General features: G+C 44.0%; 1 protein-coding gene across 2 annotated transcripts in view; it reads left to right on the forward strand.

Moving 5' to 3' along the window:
• Positions 1 to 3111: 3111 nt before the first annotated feature.
• The window catches only part of LOC140479183 (lactosylceramide 4-alpha-galactosyltransferase-like), a 32080-nt gene continuing 15541 nt past the window's right edge, over positions 3112 to 19650 (forward strand). The window contains exon 1 of one of the 2 annotated variants that reach the window (XM_072573206.1): positions 3112 to 3384. The gene's annotated coding sequence lies outside the window, so the exon portion shown is untranslated. Of the gene's footprint in view, positions 3385 to 18878; positions 19281 to 19650 lie in introns of those variants that run through there. The other variant, XM_072573207.1, reaches the window with a different exon arrangement.

The raw sequence follows: 19650 nt of genomic DNA on the forward strand, positions 1-19650 counted from the left end.
TATTTATGACAGGTGGAACTGAATATAGTTCTCGTAGTTTGAGACACATTATGCAATGTTCATGCAAATACTGCAAGTGCTCATAAAGTAATCGATTGTAGAGCATGACGTGGAGGTTCCAGTGTTAGACTGGGGTGGACAAAGTCAAAAATCACAAGACACCGTGTTATAGTCCAACAGGTTTGTTTGAAACTGCAAGCTTTCTATAATTTATAATAACTGTAGTAATGCACTGATTAAGAAAGAAATACCGGAAAAATATTTTCATCATGTTTTTTGAACATTGCTTGAGGTTGGGCATGTTACTGACTTACTGGACAATGGTTGAGCTCACCTCTCAGGAATGTGAATTTACAAACAAGAAACAACTTCCAATTTCATTTTACTGATTGGTAACACACTAATTGCCAATTCATAATAAATAATTACCAATTTCCTGTCTTTCAATGTAACCTCGAATTCAACCAATAGATCTGAGTTTCACAAAGAATGAGATATTGCTGCAGGAAAGATTAAATGAGAAAGTCAATTACTCATGAAGGCACAATACAGAGCTTACAATCCATTCAGACATTAAATGTTGTCATTTTTAATGTGGCTTTTGCTTGGATATCAAGGGAAAGTGAAATATTGGGGAGAATTTGGAAGAACTAGCTCCCCAGTGTTGTATTTAGTGAAAATTCTTCTGACAGCAAAGATTTTGAAGATTTATGGAAACACCTGGGCCAAATATATGATTGGAAATCGTGGAAATGGTAAATGCTATGAGTGAATGTGTCAAAGGTGAGAAAGCAGACCAAACAGAGATCACAGAACAAGAAGCAGAAAGCAAATGGAAACATATGAAAGAGATTCTAGAACATCTCGCAAAGGATGAACTGGCTCGAAGATTGGAGACAGGGAGCGGTGGTGAAGGGTTGCTTTGCAGACTGGAGGCCTGAGAAAAACGGTGTGTCTCAAAGACCAGTGTTGGGTCCACTGCTTTTTGTCATTTATATAAATGATTTTGATGTGAACGTAGGAAGTATGGTTAGTAAGTTTGCTGAGGACACCAAAACTGGTGATGTAACGGACAGCAAAGAAGGTTACCTCAGAGTACAATGGGGCCTTGATGAGATGGGCTGATGAATGGCAGTTGGAGTTTAACTGAGATAAATGTGATGTGCTGCATTTTAGAAAAGGCAAATCAGGGTAAGATTTAATGGTCAGGTCCTGGGGAGTGTTGCTGAACAAAGAGACCTTGGACTGCAGGTTCATAGTTCCTTGAAAGTGCAGTCACAGGTAGACAGGATAGGGAAGGCATTTAGTATGCTTTCCTTTATTGGTCAGTGCATTGAATATAGGAGTTGGGAGGTCATATTGCGGCTGTACAGGCCATTGGTGAGGCTGAATACTGCATTCAGTGTTGTGGTTCTGTTCGCCGAGCTGGGAATTTGTGTTGCAAACATTTCGTCCCCTGTCTAGGTGACATCCTCAGTGCTTGGGAACCTCCTGTGAAGCGCTTCTGTGAAGCTATAAATCTTCTCCCAAACTTTGAACTGCATTCAGTCCTGATCTCTCCACTATAGGAAGGATGCTGTGAAACTTGAAAGGTTTCAGAAAAGATTTTCAAGGATATTGAGAGGGTTGGAGGGTTGGAATGTTTGAGCTACAGGGAGAGACTGAATCGGTTGGGGCAGTTTTCCTTATGGTGTTGAAGGGTGAGGGATGGCCTTATAGTAGTTTATAAAATCATGAGGGTTATAGATAGGATGAATATACAAAGTCTTTTTCCCATGGTAGTGGAGTCCAAAACTAGAGGGCAGAGGCTTCTGGTGGGAGGGGAAAGAACTAAAAGGGACCTGAGGGCAACATGTTCACGCACAGGGTGATACATTTATGGAATGAGGTGCCACAGGAAGTGTTGGAGGCAGGAACAATTACAACATTTAAAAGGCATCTGGATGAGTATGTGAACAGGAAGGGTTTGGAGGGATATCGGCCAAATGTTGGCAAATGGGACTACATTAATTTCAGATATCCGGTCAACATGGACAGTTGGACGGAAGGGTCTGTTTCCATGCTGTACATCTCTGTGACTGTAAATACCAGATTGACAATGTAGACAATGATTGAATGGCAGATAAGAAAGAGCAGCACTGATGATAAAAGTGGAACAATAACTGCCTGGTTAGGGAATGAATTATGTGTAGGAGGAGTGTTCACAATTGTATGTGGATCCAACCTTGTTCCATTGATACTACAATAGAAACCTTACAGGAATCTTTTATGATGCACATGGATAATTTCTTTATGTGGGGCCAGCATCAATGTGTTGGAGGAAAATAAATGTTCAATCGAATTAGGAAGGGATTCAAAATCAGCAGTCAATCTTCTCGATGTTTTGAATATATCATTACCTGATACTTGTATGGTGACAATGTTACCTCCAAACTCCAACATTGCCCGGTTTGAGAGCAAAGACAGCCTCATTATCAGAGGAGTTGTCAATGGAACTGACCATTGTACAGCAAACACGAGCAGTCCCCTTCCCAAGGTGTGGGTGCAATGTCGTCGCTGGGAATGGTTGAATACCATTCGGCCTCTTTTGTTCTTTGTCCAGTCTTCCCCATTCCACATAATTCAAACCTGAATCATCTTCCTTCTCAGAGCTAACGTATGAACCTTCCCCATCTCCCTCCACAGAAACTGTCCAACCTGCTCCTCAGTATTTCCACCATTTTCTGCCAAGATGCAATTTAAAAGAAGTGCTTAAGACATTGCACCCGCAACCAGTCCCATGTTCCTGAGTAAATTACCCACCGTTTGGAGCTGGCGTTAATTTCCTCATTCAGCAGGAGATTTGTTTTAGAAATTCGGAAATTCTGCTTTAACTGTTCCTTACTTATTCCCAATATACATTCGCAGTCATATGGGAGAAGGAAAAATCATAATTAAAGGCGGATGCTGAGAAAGACAGGTGTATGGGCACACAGACACAAAGACAGACACAATCACACAAACGCGCATCGCACAAAGACAAAAACAGACAAAATTACTGCAATACACAGCACATGCAGCCAGAGAGAAAAACACACACTGACATGAATGATTTTCAAATATCTTTCTCACTCCCGCTCCTTTCCCGAGAGAAGCAGCTCTGTTTATAATTCCCTACGTTTTTGTTCCCAAACTGATTAATCTCGATTTCCGTCGTTTGCAAATTGTCAATAACATTGCATAGACAGAGTTTCCTAAAAGCTCGTCACAGTTTTGGGTCGAAATTCTGTTTTCTCCTGACAATCAGGTGTTGAACGTGAATGTTTGCTCTCCCATCCCCAGCACTTCCTGGATACGAAAACGATTAGCTCCAACCATCCTGGATCACGGACACGTTTCGGCAGGGTAAGGTCACGCTGATGTTCAAAATGTTTCCTTTGGAAGTTTGTTCGTATCCTTCCTTCCTCTTTTCAGCTTCTTTTCACGTTGCTCAGGAACAACACAATGTGTGTCGATCAACTTCATAACGACCACCAGTTTTGGATTAAAGTGAAATGGGTTTTTTTTCAGTGAATGTCCTTCCGGGATTAATCTCTCGCTATTTCTCCATGATTTGGAGATGCCGGTGTTGGACTGGGGTGTACAAAGTTAAACACCACACAACACCAGGTTAGAATCAATGAGGTAAAAACAATGACTGCAGATGCTGGAAACCAGATTCTGGATCAGTGGTGCTGGAAGAGCACAGCAGTTCAGGCAGCATCCAAGGAGCAGCGAAATCGACGTTTCGGGCAAAAGCCCTTCATCAGGAATAAAGGCAGTGAGCCTGAAGCGTGGAGAGATAAGCTAGAGGAGGGTGGGGGTGGGGAGAGAGTAGCATAGAGTACAATGGGTGAGTGGGGGAGGAGATGAAGGTGATAGGTCAAAGAGGAGAGGGTGGAGTGGATAGGTGGAACAGGAGATAGGCAGGTCGGACAAGTCCGGACAAGTCAAGGAGACAGTGCTGAGCTGGAAGTTTGAAACTAGGATGAGGTGGGGGAAGGGGAAATGAGGAAGCTGTTGAAGTCCACATTGATGCCCTGGGGTTGAAGTGTTCCAATGCGGAAGATGAGGCGTTCTTCCTCCAGGCGTCTGGTGGTGAGGGAGCGGCGGTGAAGGAGGCCCAGGACCTCCATGTCCTCGGCAGAGTGGGAGGGGGAGTTGAAATGTTGGGCCACGGGGCGGTTTGGTTGATTGGTGCAGGTGTCTCGGAGATGTTCCCTAAAGCGCTCTGCTAAGAGGCGCCCAGCCTCCCCAATGTACAGGAGACCACATCGGGAGCAACGGATACAATAAATGATATTGGTGGATGTGCAGGTAAAACTTTGATGGATGTGGAAGGCTCCTTTAGGGCCTTGGATAGAGGTGAGGAAGGACGTGTGGGCACAGGTTTTACAGTTCCTGCGGTGGCAGGGGAAAGTGCCAGAATGGGAGGGTGGGCCGTAGGGGGGTGTGGACCTGACCAGGTAGTCACGGAGGGAACGGTCTTTGCGGAAGGCGGAAAGGGGTGGGGAGGGAAATATATCCCTGGTGGTGGGGTCTTTTTGGAGGGGGCGGAAATGTCGGCGGATGATTTGGTTTATGCGAAGGTTTGTAGGGTGGAAGGTGAGCACCAGGGGCGTTCTGTCCTTGTTACGGTTGGAGGGGTGGGGTTTGAGGGCAGAGGTGTGGGATGTGGACGAGATGCGTTGGAGGGCATCTTTAACCAGGTGGGAAGGGAAATTGCGGTCTCTAAAGAAGGAGGCCATCTGGTGTGTTCTATTGTGGAACTGGTCCTCCTGGGAGCAGATATGGCGGAGGCAGAGAAATTGGGAATACGGGATGGCATTTTTGCAAGAGATAGGGTGTGAAGAGGTGCAATCCAGGTAGCTGTGGGAGTCGGCGGGTTTGTAAAAAATGTCATTGTCAAGTCGATCGTCACTAATGGAGATGGAGAGTTCCAGAAAGGGGAGCGAGGTGTCAGAGATGGTCCAGGTAAATTTAAGGTCAGGGTGGAATGTGTTGGTGAAGTTGATGAATTGCTCAACCTCCTCCTTCGCATAAACCAAATCATCCGCCGACATTTCCGCCACCTCCAAAAAGACCCCACCACCAGGGATATATTTCCCTCCCCACCCCTTTCCGCCTTCCGCAAAGACCGTTCCCTCCGCGACTACCTGGTCAGGTCCACACCCCCCTACGACCCACCCTCCCATTCTGGCACTTTCCCCTGCCACCGCAGGAACTGTAAAACCTGTGCCCACACCTCCTCCCTCACCTATATCCAAGGCCCTAAAGGAGCCTTCCACATCCATCAAAGTTTTACCTGCACATCCACTAATATCATTTATTGTATCCGTTGCTCCCGATGTGGTCTCCTGTACATTGGGGAGACTGGGCGCCTCTTAGCAGAGCGCTTTAGGGAACATCTCCGAGACACCCGCACCAATCGACCAAACCACCCCGTGGCCCAACATTTCAACTCCCCCTCCCACTCTGCCGAGGACATGGAGATCCTGGGCCTCCTTCACCGCCGATCCCTCACCACCAGACGCCTGGAGGAAGAACGCCTCCTCTTCCGCATTGGAACACTTCAACCCCAGGGCATCAATGTGGACTTCAACAGCTTCCTCATTTCCCCTTCCCCCACCTCATCCTAGTTTCAAACTTCCAGCTCAGCACACTCTCCTTGACTTGTCCGGACTTGACGAACCTGCCTATCTCCTGTTCCACCTATCCACTCCACCCTCTCCTCCTTGACCTATCACCTTCATCTCCTCCCCCACTCACCCATTGTACTCTATGCTACTCTCTCCCCACCCCCACCCTCCTCTAGCTTATCTCTCCATGCTTCAGGCTCACTGCCTTTATTCCTGATGAAGGGCTTTTGCCCGAAACGTCGATTTCGCTGCTCGTTGGATGCTGCCTGAACTGCTGTGCTCTTCCAGCACCACTAATCCAGTAACACCAGGTTATAGTCCAACAGGTTTAACTGGAAGTAAACCAGCGAGCTACTTTGAGCTATTTCTCCAGGCTGGGGAACACCGACCCTCTCTGTAGCTCGGGCGGTGGGACTGGAACATGTTTAGGATATTCTTCTCAAAGGCGAAAGGATATTTATTCAGTTCCACCCTCACCTTTTGTATTCTCAAGCGTGTGTTTTCGCTGTTTTCTAAGCTATAAACGGTGAAGTGTGTGTGAGGGGACTCACTGTTGAGTTTAATGATGAGGAGATGCCTTGGAATGGGGTGGACAATGTTACAAATCACACCAAACCAGGTTAAAGTCCAACAGGTTTATTTGGAAGCGTTGCCCCTTCGTCAGGTAGCAAGTGGGCTAGGAACATAGGACACAGAATTTATAGCAATAGATCACTGATGTATAAAATTGAACAAATCCCGATTGCTGTTAGGCCAATCTAATGCATCAGTGTATGGCACTATAATCTTTTGCGATAAATTCTGTGTCCTTATGATCCAACCCCACACGCTATCTGACGAAGGAGCAGCGCTCCGGAATAAACCTCCAATGGGACTATAATCTGATTTTCACCTTTGCTGAGTTTACAATTGAGGAGAGTTAATTCTTGAAGGTGTAAAGAGCAGTTGAGTAAGACAGAGCAGAAGGGAGTGGCGCTGACTGAGAAACTGCAGGAGGTTGTGAAATCAGGAGGGTCTGTTTTTGGCATTTTCATACACTTTTAACTCCACCCCATTCGCACTCCTTTAGTTGAACCCACAAAGAGAATGACAGAAAATATTTCATTGAAGCAATAACTTTGATGTTTTCAAAAAGAGTCTCTGAAGTGTTTTTTAAGCTTTGTCCAGTGTGAGAACAGTGCAAGATATTGCTTCTGGAAGAATTAATGCTCCTTCCAATCAGCTGATCTTGTCCATTATTGTGTGGGGAAATGAATCTTGAATGGGTCTATGACTCCCAGAAAGCCTTTTGTTATGAATGGGATTAGATTAGATTACTTATAGTGTGGAAACAGGCCCTTTGGCCCAACAAGTCCACACCGACCCGCCGAAGCACAACCCACTCCCCTACATTTACCCCTTCACCTAACACTACGGGCAATTTAGCGTGGTCAATTCACCTAACCTGCCCAATTTATGGATTGTGGGAGGAAACCAGAGCACGCGGAGGAAATCCACACAGACACGGGGAGAATGTGCAAACTCCACACAGAGAGTCACCTGAAGCAGGAATTGAACCAGGGTCTCTGGCACTGTGAGGCAACAGTGCTAACCACTGTGCCACCGTGCTGCCCATATTACACACCTCCAAACCTCGATTGGGGAGCTGATGGACTAACGGCTTGATAATCTTTGAGACTGTTAATCTCGACACCTAGATATTGTTCTGGGGACACTGGTTCAAATCCCATCACATCAGGTAATGGAATTCAGTAAATAACTGAAATGAAGGAGAGAACAATAGCCATGAATTGATTGTTGAGAGAGAAATAAAATCAGGTTCACTAATGTCCTTTAGAGAAGGCAACTCCATCCTTACCCAGTCTGAGACTGCAGACCCACTGCAATGTGGTTGACATTAAACTGCCCTCTGGCCACTTAGGGAGGGGCAATAAATGCTGGCCCAGCCCACATGCTGTGAATCAATTTTAAAAATGCTCTCTTCGTTCCTGATTTAACCACAGTTGATTGTCTGGCTTGATGGTATTTCTTTAGATTGCTTTTGATTCACTCAGGGTGTGCCTTTCCCTGCTGAAGTCAGCAGATTGTCTTATCACAGGCTGCCTTTATACTTGAATACGATTCTGCTTTCTCCTGCTACTGCTACAGGGTGTTCAAGCATTAGAAAAACAGCAAATAGTGGCAAAAAGAGGTCAAAAGGCAAAATTTGTGCATCTTGACCAAAATCATGTTGCATTGAGAATGTAACAGATGAGTTAGTGACACAAATAGAAGATAAGAGGTCTGATTTTACAGCCATTATGTAGATGTGGTTACAAGGAGATCAAACCAGGAACTAAGTATGTGACTTCCACAAAGACAGACAGGAAGGCAAGGGTCCAAAACAGAAATTGCTGGAAAAACTCAGCAGGTCTGGCATCATCTGTGGGGAGAAATCAGAACTGAGTTCACTGGAGTGGACTGGGAAAGGAGGTTACCAGGAATTAGACACAAGGTGGATGAGCTTGAGGCTCTTTTGGAAATTGGCAGATACGATATTGTGGGGATAACTGAGACGTGGCTTCATGGGGACAGGGCCTGGGAAATGAATATTCAAGGCTACACGTGCTATTGTAAGGACAGACTGACGGGCAGAGGGGGTGGGGTGGCCTTGTTGGTAAGGGAGGATATTCAGTCCCTTGCGCGGGGGGACCTAGAGTCAGGGGATGTAGAGACAGTGTGGATAGAGCTTCGAAACACTAAGGGTAAAAAGACCCTCATGGGAGCCATCTACAGGCCCCCAAACAGTAGTCTGGATGTCGGATGTAAGTTGAATCAGGAGCTGAAATTGGCTTGTCGCAAAGATGTTACTACAGTTGTTATGGGGGATTTTAACATGCAGGTAGACTGGGAGAATCAGGATGGTATCAGGCCTCAAGAAAGAGACTTTGTGGAGTGCCTCAGAGATGGATTTTTAGAGCAGCTGGTGCTGGAGCCGACCAGGGATAAGGCGATTCTGGATCTGGTATTGTGTAACGAACCAGAATTGGTCAGTGACCTCGAAGTGAAGGAGCCATTGGGAAGTAGTGACCATAATACAATAAGCTTCAATCTGCAATTTGAGAGGGAGTGGGTACAATCGGAAGTGACAATATTTCAGTTGAATAAAGGGAAATATGGAGCTATGAGGGAGCAACTGGCCAAAGTTCAATGGTGCAATACCTTAACAGGGAAGACTGTGGAGGAACAATGGCGGATATTTCTGTGTATAATGCAGAAGTTGCAGGATCAGTTCATTCCTAAAAGGAAGAAAGATCCTAGGAGGAGACATGGGCGGCCGTGGCTGATGAGGGAAGTAAAGAAACATATAAAGTTAAAAGAGAGAAAGTATAACTTAGCGAAGATGAGTGGGAAAACTGAGGACTGGGAAGCTTTTAAAGAACAACAGAGGATTAGTAAGAAGGAAATACGCAGAGAAAAAATGAGGTACGAAGATAAACTGGCCAAGAATAAAAAGGAGGATAGTAAAAGCTTTTTTAGGTATGTCCAAGGCAATAAAATGGTTAGGACAAAAATTGGGCCCTTGAAGACAGAAACAGGGGAATATATTACTGGGAACAAAGAAATGGCAGAGGAATGAAATGGGTACTTCAGATCTGTGTTCACTGGGGAAGACACAAGCAATCTCCCTGAGGTAACAGTGGCTGAAGGACCTGAACTTAAGGGAATTTATATTTGCCAGTATTTGGTGTTGGAGAGACTGTTAGGTCTGAAGGTTGATAAGTCTCCGGGACCTGATGGCCTGCATCCCAGGGTACTGAAGGAGGTGGCTCGGGAAATCGTGGATGCGCTGGCGATTATTTTCCAGAGTTCAATAGAATTGGGGTCGGTTCCTGAGGATTGGAGGGCAGCTAATGTTGTGCCACTTTTAAAGAAGGGTGGGCGGGAGAAAGCAGGAAATTATAGACCAGTTAGTCTGACCTCAGTGGTGGGAAAGATGCTGGAGTCTATTATAAAGGATGAAATTACGGCACATCTGGATAATATTAACAGGATAGGACAGAGTCAGCATGGATTTATGAAGGGGAAATCATGCTTGACTAATCTTCTTGAATTTTTTGAGGATGTAACTCGGAAGATGGACGAGGGAGATCCAGTGGATGTAGTGTACCTGGACTTTCAGAAAGCTTTTGATAAAGTCCCACACAAGAGGTTAGTGAGTAAAATTAGGACGCATGGTATTGGGGGCAAAGTACTAGATTGGATAGAGAATTGGTTGGCTAATAGGAAACAAAGGGTAGTGATTAACGGCTCTATTTCGGAATGGCAGGCAGTGACCAGTGGGGTACCGCAGGGATCCGTGCTGGGACTGCAGCTTTTTACAATATATGTAAATGATATAGAAGATGGTATCAGCAATAACATTAGCAAATTTGCTGATGATACAAAGCTGGGTGGTAGGGTGAAATGTGATGAGGATGTTAGGAGATTACAGGGTGACCTGGACAAGTTAGGTGAGTGGGCAGATGCATGGCAGATGCAGTTTAATGTGGATAAATGTCTGGTTATCCACTTTGGTGGCAAGAACAGGAAGGCAGATTACTACCTCAATGGTATCAAATTAGGTAAAGGGGCTGTTCAGAGAGATCTGGGTGTTCTTGTCCACCAGTCAATGAAGGCAAGCATGTAGGTACAGCAGGTCGTGAAGAAGGCTAATAGCATGCTGGCCTTCATAACAAGAGGAATTGAGTATAGAAGCAAAGAGGTGCTTCTGCAGCTGTACAGGGCCCTGGTGAGACCACACCTGGAGTACTGTGTACAGTTCTGGTCTCCAAATTTGAGGAAAGACATTCTGGCTATTGAGGGAGTGCAGCGTAGGTTCACGAGGTCAATTCCTGGAATGGCAGGATTGCCTTACACGGAAAGACTGAAGCGACTGGGCTTGGATACCCTTGAGTTTAGAAGACTGAGAAGGGACCTGATTGAAACGTATAGGATTATGAAAGGATTGGACACTCTGGCAGGAGGAAACATATTTCCGCTGATGGGGGAGTGCCGAACCAGAGGACACAACTTAAAAATATGGGGTAGACCATTTAGGACAGAGATGAGGAGAAACTACTTCACCCAGAGAGTGGTGGCTGTGTGGAATGCTCTGCCCCAGAGGGTAGTGGAGGCCCAGTCTCTGGATTCATTTAAGAAAGAATTGGATAGAGCTCTTAAAGATAGTGGAGTCAAGGGTTATGGAGATAAGGCTGGAACAGGATACTGATTGGGAATGATCAGCCATGATCATATTGAATGGCGGTGCAGGCTCGAAGGGCTGAATGGCCTACTCCTGCATCTATTGTCTATTGTCTATTGAATTACAGTTGTGTAATAATAACAATAAGGAAATAGTTCATGACTCACAAAGTTATATCCCAATGAGGAAGAAAGGTCCTGTGAAGGAGATAACGTGACCATGGGTAACCTGGGAAACTAATGATAGAATCCAATTGAAAGAAACAAAAACATAATGTGCCAAAAATTAATGGTAAATCAGAAAATTGGAAGAGTTTTAAAAGGAACAAAATATAACGAAATGTAAATGAAGAGGGAGAAAATAACTATATGACCAAACTTGCAAGAAACTCAGAAATGGACTACAAGAGAATAATTAAATACATAAAAAGGAGTGAGACCACAATGAACAGAGAGCCCAGAGGTCATGGCTGATAGTTCTGTTAGAATAGTTTGAGGAGGTAGTTTAGAAAGTTCTTAATATAAACAGCAAAATAACACTTTAATCTACTTTCCAACACTTTTCATTACAAAGACTTGTGTTCAGAGAACCTATTGTACTATTTCAACACTATTTTCTATTTAATTGACTTCTTCCAGTCTTTTTCCTGTGAATTACAGAATTAATTTTATGATTCTATTCCAAGTTTGGAGTCATGAAACTTTCACAATTCCAATGGCCTATTAGTTTGAACGATTTGAAAACTTCTTTACAAGCTCTTCTGGCTTTGAAACTCTGTACAGTAGAAAACATTTTTGCTGAGGTGACTTGTCCCTCTGAATTGAGCTGGACTGTTATTACTGAACATGTTGATTCGACTGCCCTGAAGTTAAAACAAAACATAGCTTTGTTCTGTTTGCACTGTCTGTTATTAACTCACTAAAATAAGCATTTTATCTACAGGTGTTCTCCCAAACACTTGATTGCAGTCACATGCTTTTTAAACACTGATGTATTTAGGTCACTGTTCCAAAACAACTTTCTGACCTTTTCATCAAAACCTTCACCAAACTGACCAAACAGTTTCTGTTTTAATGTCAAACTTTCAAAGATGGTAATTTAATGTTTTGTCCCCCCTTCATCACAGTGACAAATCTGTCAATAAATTTGTAGTGAACTGGTCAATTCTAGTCTCTTGGTGGCTGTTCACAATTCAAATTACTGGTATGGCATGAATTGAAAACTCAAACCACCATCCTATCAATGGAGCTGATTCCAAAGGACTAAACAAGTCTTTCCAATAACGAGCTGTGTTATCAATAGCAATAGACTACATGCTGCAATAGGTGTTACACCTCTACCAGAGTCGGTGCCTCACCAGGACCGTGGGAAATGGGTATAAAATAAGAGACCTCTGAAGGAATAGCTTGGATGCAGAAAGGTTAGCGGAGTCTGAAATGCTCATAAACTGTCCGTACAGTGGAGAGAGTTGAGCAGAGGATCATTGCCTCATAATGCTTCATTAAGGCAAACCCAATCTGGATTGTCAGAATGGTCATTGTTGTTAGACTCCTCGGAATAACAATCAGCATCATGGTCAAAAATCTTCAAACCTTCCACTTTCCAATCACTGAGTTCAAAACAAACATTTTCTGAAAGTTGTCAAGCTGCCAGTTCAATTAAAAAGTGGAAGTCCAAGACTTGGGTGGGCAATTAGTGGTAAATGTAAGGTGGTTCTTTCTAGCGTTAAGCTGCCTTTATATTGCATCCTTTTAGAGGACTGCAGTTTGAAAGGGTGAGGTTAATTGGAATTGAGTTTTTGTTCAATAAGGAATCTCTTGGAAATCACATGTCTTGTGATAATTGCTTGTTTACTGCAGATCCCCACCGGAACTGATCACTGTCAGGTTGCAGCCTCTGCTTTGGAGACTGTTTTGATTTTTCTGTCAGTTACCAGCCTGGAAAATAGCTTCACAGTTTAGTTGTCCTTATCCTGAAAGTCCACTTCTAGTGGGCTCAGTATGGTAGCAGGACACCAGTCCAGTCTGAGGCTTGATTGTGCTTTTGGAGAACATCCAGAAGAATCCTTGATACTGTGTTTACTAAGTTGTCCTGTTCCCCCACTCTCTGTTGAAACAAAACGTTCAGAGACACTGTATAATTTTACTTCCTTCAACTTTATTCTGGGCCCTGGCAGGGAGAGGGAATGATGGCCCATGTCCACAGAGACATGAATTCACGGTCTTCTCTGGGACAGCAGTTTCTCAATGAATTACAATGTAATTTATAGGGTGGGGCATCCAGATAAGGCAACATACATATCGATTGGGTGGTCTTTACATTTAGTGAGTGTCGACAGTAAAGATTAAGCCATCTTCTGTTACACAATGAATAACTGGCTTCACATTATGAATACTTTTCACCTTGTTAAACTAATCTCACATACTGACTGCTTACAATCTTGTTAAATGGCTCTAGATAATGACTGCTTTTCATCTTGTTAACCCATTACCATTTCCTGCACCACCCCGTTATTAACTGTACGTTCTTATCGGATCAGAGTCATGCTCAGCTGAACCACTTGTTTCACAAAACTCAGAATTTATCACTTTCCCTGTCTTCACAAAACTCATTACTGAACACTTTCCCTGCCTGCTCATATCCTATAAATATTATCATTCCCTCCTTTTGCCATTTCATGAGAAACAATGTCATTACCAGCTTTCATAAGACTCTGATAGCCAGTCTTTAAGCAGGTTATTGAAACACAGCATACAATGATTATTACTAGTCTGTTACAGTAATTAGATTTTGAAGAATCATTCCATGTGGAAAAGAAAGATCATCAGTAAAGTTCTTAAGTGTATAGTCCTTAGTGACGACTCCATCCCCTCCAAGTCGAGTGGGAATGAGCCCATTCTCCAAAATGTCCTTTAGGTCATGTCTAACCTTAAAACAAAATTCAGTCTGTCATCACTCCTGTGCATCACTCCACGGTGAAATCTGATTATTGGATAAGGACAGTTAAATGCTTCACAAAACTGACAAGACTTCCATGCTTGTGGAGATGCTTCAGATGGAGGATACCAGCACATCTGCAGTTGCAATCTCGGTGAATGCAGCACTCTTTGCTGCTTCTGCTCCCACTCTGTTATTAAATGTAACAAAGCCAACTGGCGGTGTTGCTGTTAGCTTGATCAGTGATCCTTCATATGATCGAAATACAAGGTAAAGCTCATGTGGTTTAATGTTCTTGGGAAGGCCACTGACGAAACGCGTACCGACCTCTTCTTCACTGTTGTGAACTTCTTCACATTTCCTGCTCATGACTGGGGAGCTGATTGAATCTGTTGGATCAGGTTGTGGAGGGGCAGGTAGTGGTCCGAAGGCATGCTTTACCTGTGAATGGAGAAACTCCAGAGAAGATGTTAGCTGCTGAAAGTATCTTTGCATTTCCTCTCTCGTTCCTTCCTTGCCAAGGTGGGTATCAGTATGAAGACAGTCACACAGTGACTAAAGTGTGTCTGCCTATTTCAACATTCTTTGAATTCTTGAAGTCTGTTCATCTGTTCACTATTTATGACATTATCAAGTTTTATACAGTCCATAAACTTCTAAATTGTATTGCCTAAACAATTCAGTCATATATAAACAAGTGGTCCGAAAATCAAACCCTTGGGTACCTCATTCGGGTTATTCAAAAAGTATTTTCTTTCAACAAACTGAAACTTGGCTAATGTGAAAGTCATCAGGAAAAGTAGTTCAAAAGTCTGGAACAGCAAGAAAACAACAAAATGTTTCCTGTACTTTAGCAATCGAAGAGGCAGTTTCAGTTCAGATTTAAATCTCAAATATTCATGGCAAACAAATGCTGAATATTTTAAAATATGTTCTCCAAATGAAACTTCCAAAATAAAACAGTTGAAATTATGGTAGCAATTTTGGAAGAGATAAATATTCTTTGAATTTGCAATATGAAGGAGGCCAATGAAGTCTTAACAATAATTGAAAGACCTGTGGGTGGCACGGTGGCACAGTGGTCAGCACTGCTGCCTCACAGCGCCAGAGACCGGGGTTCAATTCCCGCCTCAGGTGACTCTCTGTGTGGATTTTGCACATTCTCCCCATGTGTGCGTGGGTTTCCTCCGGGTGCTCCGGTTTCTTCCCACACTCCAAAGATGTGCAGGTCAGGTGAATTGGCCATGCTAAATTGCCCGTAGTGTTAGGTAAGGGGTAGATGTAGGGGTATGGGTGGGTTGCGCTTCGGTGGGGAGGTGTGGACTTGTTGGGCTGAAGGGCCTGTTTCCACACAGTAAGTAATCTAATCTTAAACTGAAACAACTCACCCTCAAGTTCTAATATTCTCTAAAATTCTTAACAAAACATCAAACTAAAAATGCACTCTGCTTTAAAAACACAGCAACAAAGATACTTTAGTACAATACTTTCATCTTACTATACTATGACCACTGACGGAACTGTGGTTTGAAACAGGCATTGTAGAACTTTAAACAAATCGGGGCTCAAGGCACTCGATCAATTTGTTTTAAGGTTACAAGTTTGATACTTTCAGAAAGGACATAATGTTGTACAATTTCAATGTGAAAACAAAATCTGCCCCATTACATAGCCCACAAAACTCACTGAATTGAGACCCTGACTCAAACAAGGCAAAACAGTTACTTAAAAGGATTTTCCAAACCAGTATCTTAACAAACCAAAATTTTAAAACATTGTTACAATTTCCATTGAAACTTTCCCTTTTCAACCCAAGTATTAATATAACCTTAATTTCAGCATTTTCTCATTTCTTTTTGCATCCTCTCCCTGAAATTACACCTGTAAAAAGGAAAAGCTCTTACAGTCGACCACATGTTGCTGCAATCCAAGCCACTCTCTTCCCCAGAACAAAGACTCGCAGATCCTCAAATTTCACCACGAGGGGTCCTTAACCTCTTTCTCACTTTACTCCACATGACAGCTTGAACCCCACTTAAACTTGGAGAACTCAAGTCCCACTTAAACATTGAGAACCTAAATTTCAATTAAACACAGAGACCCCAAATCCCACCTAAACACAGAAAACTTAAACCTCAAATAAACACAGAAAGCTCGAACCTCAGCACAGCGTGGAGGACCTGAACCTCAAATCAACACACCGTGTAGACTCAAACCCCAGTACCACGTAGAGGACTTGAACATCAATCACACCCACCCCAGGGTACTCAAACTCCAGTACCGCACAGAGTACTTGAACATCAATTAAACCCACCCCAGGCTACTGGAACCCGAGTACCACACAGCGTACTCAAACCCCAATCATACCCACCCCAGGGTACTGGAACCCCAGTACATCGCAGCGTACTCAAACCCCAATCATACCCACCCCAGGCGACTGGAACCCCAGTACATCGCAGCGTACTCAAACACCAATCACACCCACCCCAGGGTCCTGGAACCCCAGCAGCACACAGAGGACTCAAACCCCAATCACACCCACCCCAGGGTACTGGACCCCAGTACCATGCAGCGTACTCAAACCCCAATCACACCCACCCCAGGGTCCTGGAACCCCAGTACATCGCAGCATACTCAAACCCCAATCACACCCACCCCAGGGTCCTGGAACCCCAGTACATCGCAGCGTACCCAAACCCCAATCACACCCACCCCAGGGTCCTGGAACCCCAGTACATCGCAGCGTACTCAAACCCCAATCACACCCACCCCAGGGTCCTGGGACCCCAGTACCACACAGAGGACTCAAACCCCAATCACACCCACCCCAGGGTCCTGGAACCCCAGCACCACACAGAGGACTCAAACCCCAATCACACCCACCCCAGGGTACTGGAACCCCAGTACCATGCAGAGGATTTGAACCCCAATCACACCCACCCCAGGGTACTGGAACCCCAGTACCACACAGCATCCTCAAACCCCAATCACACCCACCCCAGGGTCCTGGAACCCCAGTACCATGCAGAGGTTTTGAACCCCAATCACACCCACCCCAGGGTACTGGGACCCCAGTACCACGCAGCATCCTCAAACCCCAATCACACCCACCCCAGGGTCCTGGAACCCCAGTACCACACAGAGGACTCAAACCCTAATCACACCCACCCCAGAGTACTGGAACCCCAGTACTATGCAGAGGACTCGAACCCCAATCACACCCACCCTGGGGGACTCAAACCCCAGTACCACGCAGAGGACTCGAGCCTCAATCAAACCCACCCCAAGGGGCTCGAACCCCACTACCGTACAGAGGACTCGAACTTCAATGACACCCCCCCTCTTCCTAATATAGTGCAGAGGACTCAAATCTCTGTCTACCAGTGAGCTTGCGAAACTGTATCTCTTGACTGATCTAATTGCTGTTTGAGGAATCTGTAGAATAGAGAGTAATTGAACGAGGGGACCATCTCTGGCACACTGGAATGTCGAGAGGGACAAAGGTTTAAAATTTTATCTTGTAGACCTGTCCAATTCAAGACACCGATGTTCCAAGCAGCCGCTGAAACCGTCTAATCGTAACTATCCATTTAGATCCTGCCGACTATGCTGATATTGACATCCTGTTTCCCCTCTCTCAGTCAAAAGAAACCGTCAAAGACATCGTATAGTTTTGCTTCCTTCATCTTTATTCTAGGCCCTGGCAGGGACAGAGAATGATGGGCCATGTGCACAGAGACACGAGTTCATGGTCTTCTCTGGCACAGCAGTTTCTCAATGAATTGTATTGTCATTTTACAGGGAGGAGCATCCAGATAAGGCAACATACATAGTGATTGGATGACTGTTACAATTGGCGAGAGTCAACAGTAAAGATTAAGTCATCTACTGTTACACACTGAAGAACTGGCTTCACATAACGAATACTTTTCACCTTGTTATACTCACCTCACATACTGACTGCTTCCAATATTGTTAAATGGCTCAACATAATGACTGTTTTCCAGCTTGTTAACCGATTACCTTTGCCTGCAGCCCCCCATTGTTGACTGTAAGTTCTTATATGATCTGAGTCATGCTCAGCTGAACATCTTGTTTCACAAAACTCAGAACTTAACTCTTTCCCTGCCTGCTTATACCCGATACACATTCTCAACTGAGAAAGCTGTGTTAGTAACGACCTCAGAAATATCTACTCATTTGTGATTGACATCCCTCTTCACATTCCAGAACACTGGAATCACAGTTGCCCGAGCAATTCAATCTTTAACCTTATAACATTTATGAGCTAGGATATGTTGCACCAAAGTGTTTTTCTTTAACCCTTAAAGTGAATTTTGCAAAGCAAAATCTGACTCTTCCCCTTACCCGGTCTATGAGTGTGTTTTGTTGGTGTGCTTTTGGCAATTTAGAGGGGTCAGCATTTCTGAACTTATAAAGTTTGACATCAGCATTAAATAAGTTTTAATAATAATAAATTAATCATTTTGATCCTGGACAAGAATGCCGGTTGATGGATCTCTGCTCCTAATACTAGTGTAGTGAAAGGCCATATCCTATATCCTATATCCTTTGTCCTATATTCTTTGTCTTATATCCTATATCCTTAGCTGAATATTACAAAGAACTTTATGTCATGACCCTGCAGTAAAAGGAATTGAGAAAGACAGTGTACTGCTCCCATCATTGAAAGAGAAGAGGGATGTTGTGTTCTCATCTTTGGGGTGATGTCTCTTTAAGACATCATTGCGCAAATATGAAATGTACCCAGGCCAAAGGGTTTCTGCATTGTACCACTCAAGGCATAGACTTTACCTGGAGATTACTTTATTTTATATATATTAGTCTCATGGTATATCACATCAAGAAAAATTAATCCACATACCTAGTGGTGCTGAATCGACATAACAGAAGAATACTAATACACACACACACACACACACACAGATGTTCAAGCATTTTTTCCTCCCTCTCTCTCCTGTCCCTACACAAACATTTCTAATTACAATATTCCCTCAGGGTCTCTTCCAAAGTCACATTTCAGAATTTTAGGATGGGATATTATCCTGGAGGTTTGACCATAAAGTATCTGATAATATAACACATGCCTACTGATTTCAAATATCATCACATTCTCCACATTTCATTGGGGTTGCTCACATTATTCTGTCTGTCTGTTTGACCATGTTCATAATGTCGCTGGCCTCAATAAAACATCCCACAAAGTTTTGTAAAGGGCAAATCAGCAACAGGGAAAGTCACATGTGACATTGACCTTAGTTTCGATCCTGACACGCCCAGTGTAACCTGATTGCTGAAACATCCGTTGTTTACAGACAGATACATTTCTGACTGCAAGCCCTCTCAAATTATCCAGGCTGGGGATTGGAACATGCACGCACTGACCTGTCTGGGACTGGGATTGAGAACAGCATCAGGGATACTCCTACTTCTTGGAAACAGTATTTGCACTATAGTCCTTTTCCACACCCATTCCCCAGTCTCTCGATGACACCCTCCCCCTTTCCAACTCTCTCACTATATCTCTCCACCTTTTCCACTCCATCTCTCTCTCTTGTTCTCTATGCCTTTACTCATTCTCTTTTTCTCCCTCTCCACCTCACTGTCTGTTATCCCCACTGTCTGTTTGTCTGACTCTCCTTCACTCTTCAAACCTTTAACTGCAGCTCATTTTCCCAGAACAAAAAACCATCTCTGTGAATTTCTGCTACGATTTCTCCCGTTTATCAGCAGTGTCTCAATGGTTTCACAAAGATTTTGTTTTGTCAAAGTTCACTTCTTTCCACACAGTTCAGCTTTCCTGGAGTTTGA

This window comes from Chiloscyllium punctatum, chromosome 6, assembly GCF_047496795.1.
Source record: "Chiloscyllium punctatum isolate Juve2018m chromosome 6, sChiPun1.3, whole genome shotgun sequence".
Lineage (NCBI taxonomy): Eukaryota > Metazoa > Chordata > Chondrichthyes > Orectolobiformes > Hemiscylliidae > Chiloscyllium > Chiloscyllium punctatum.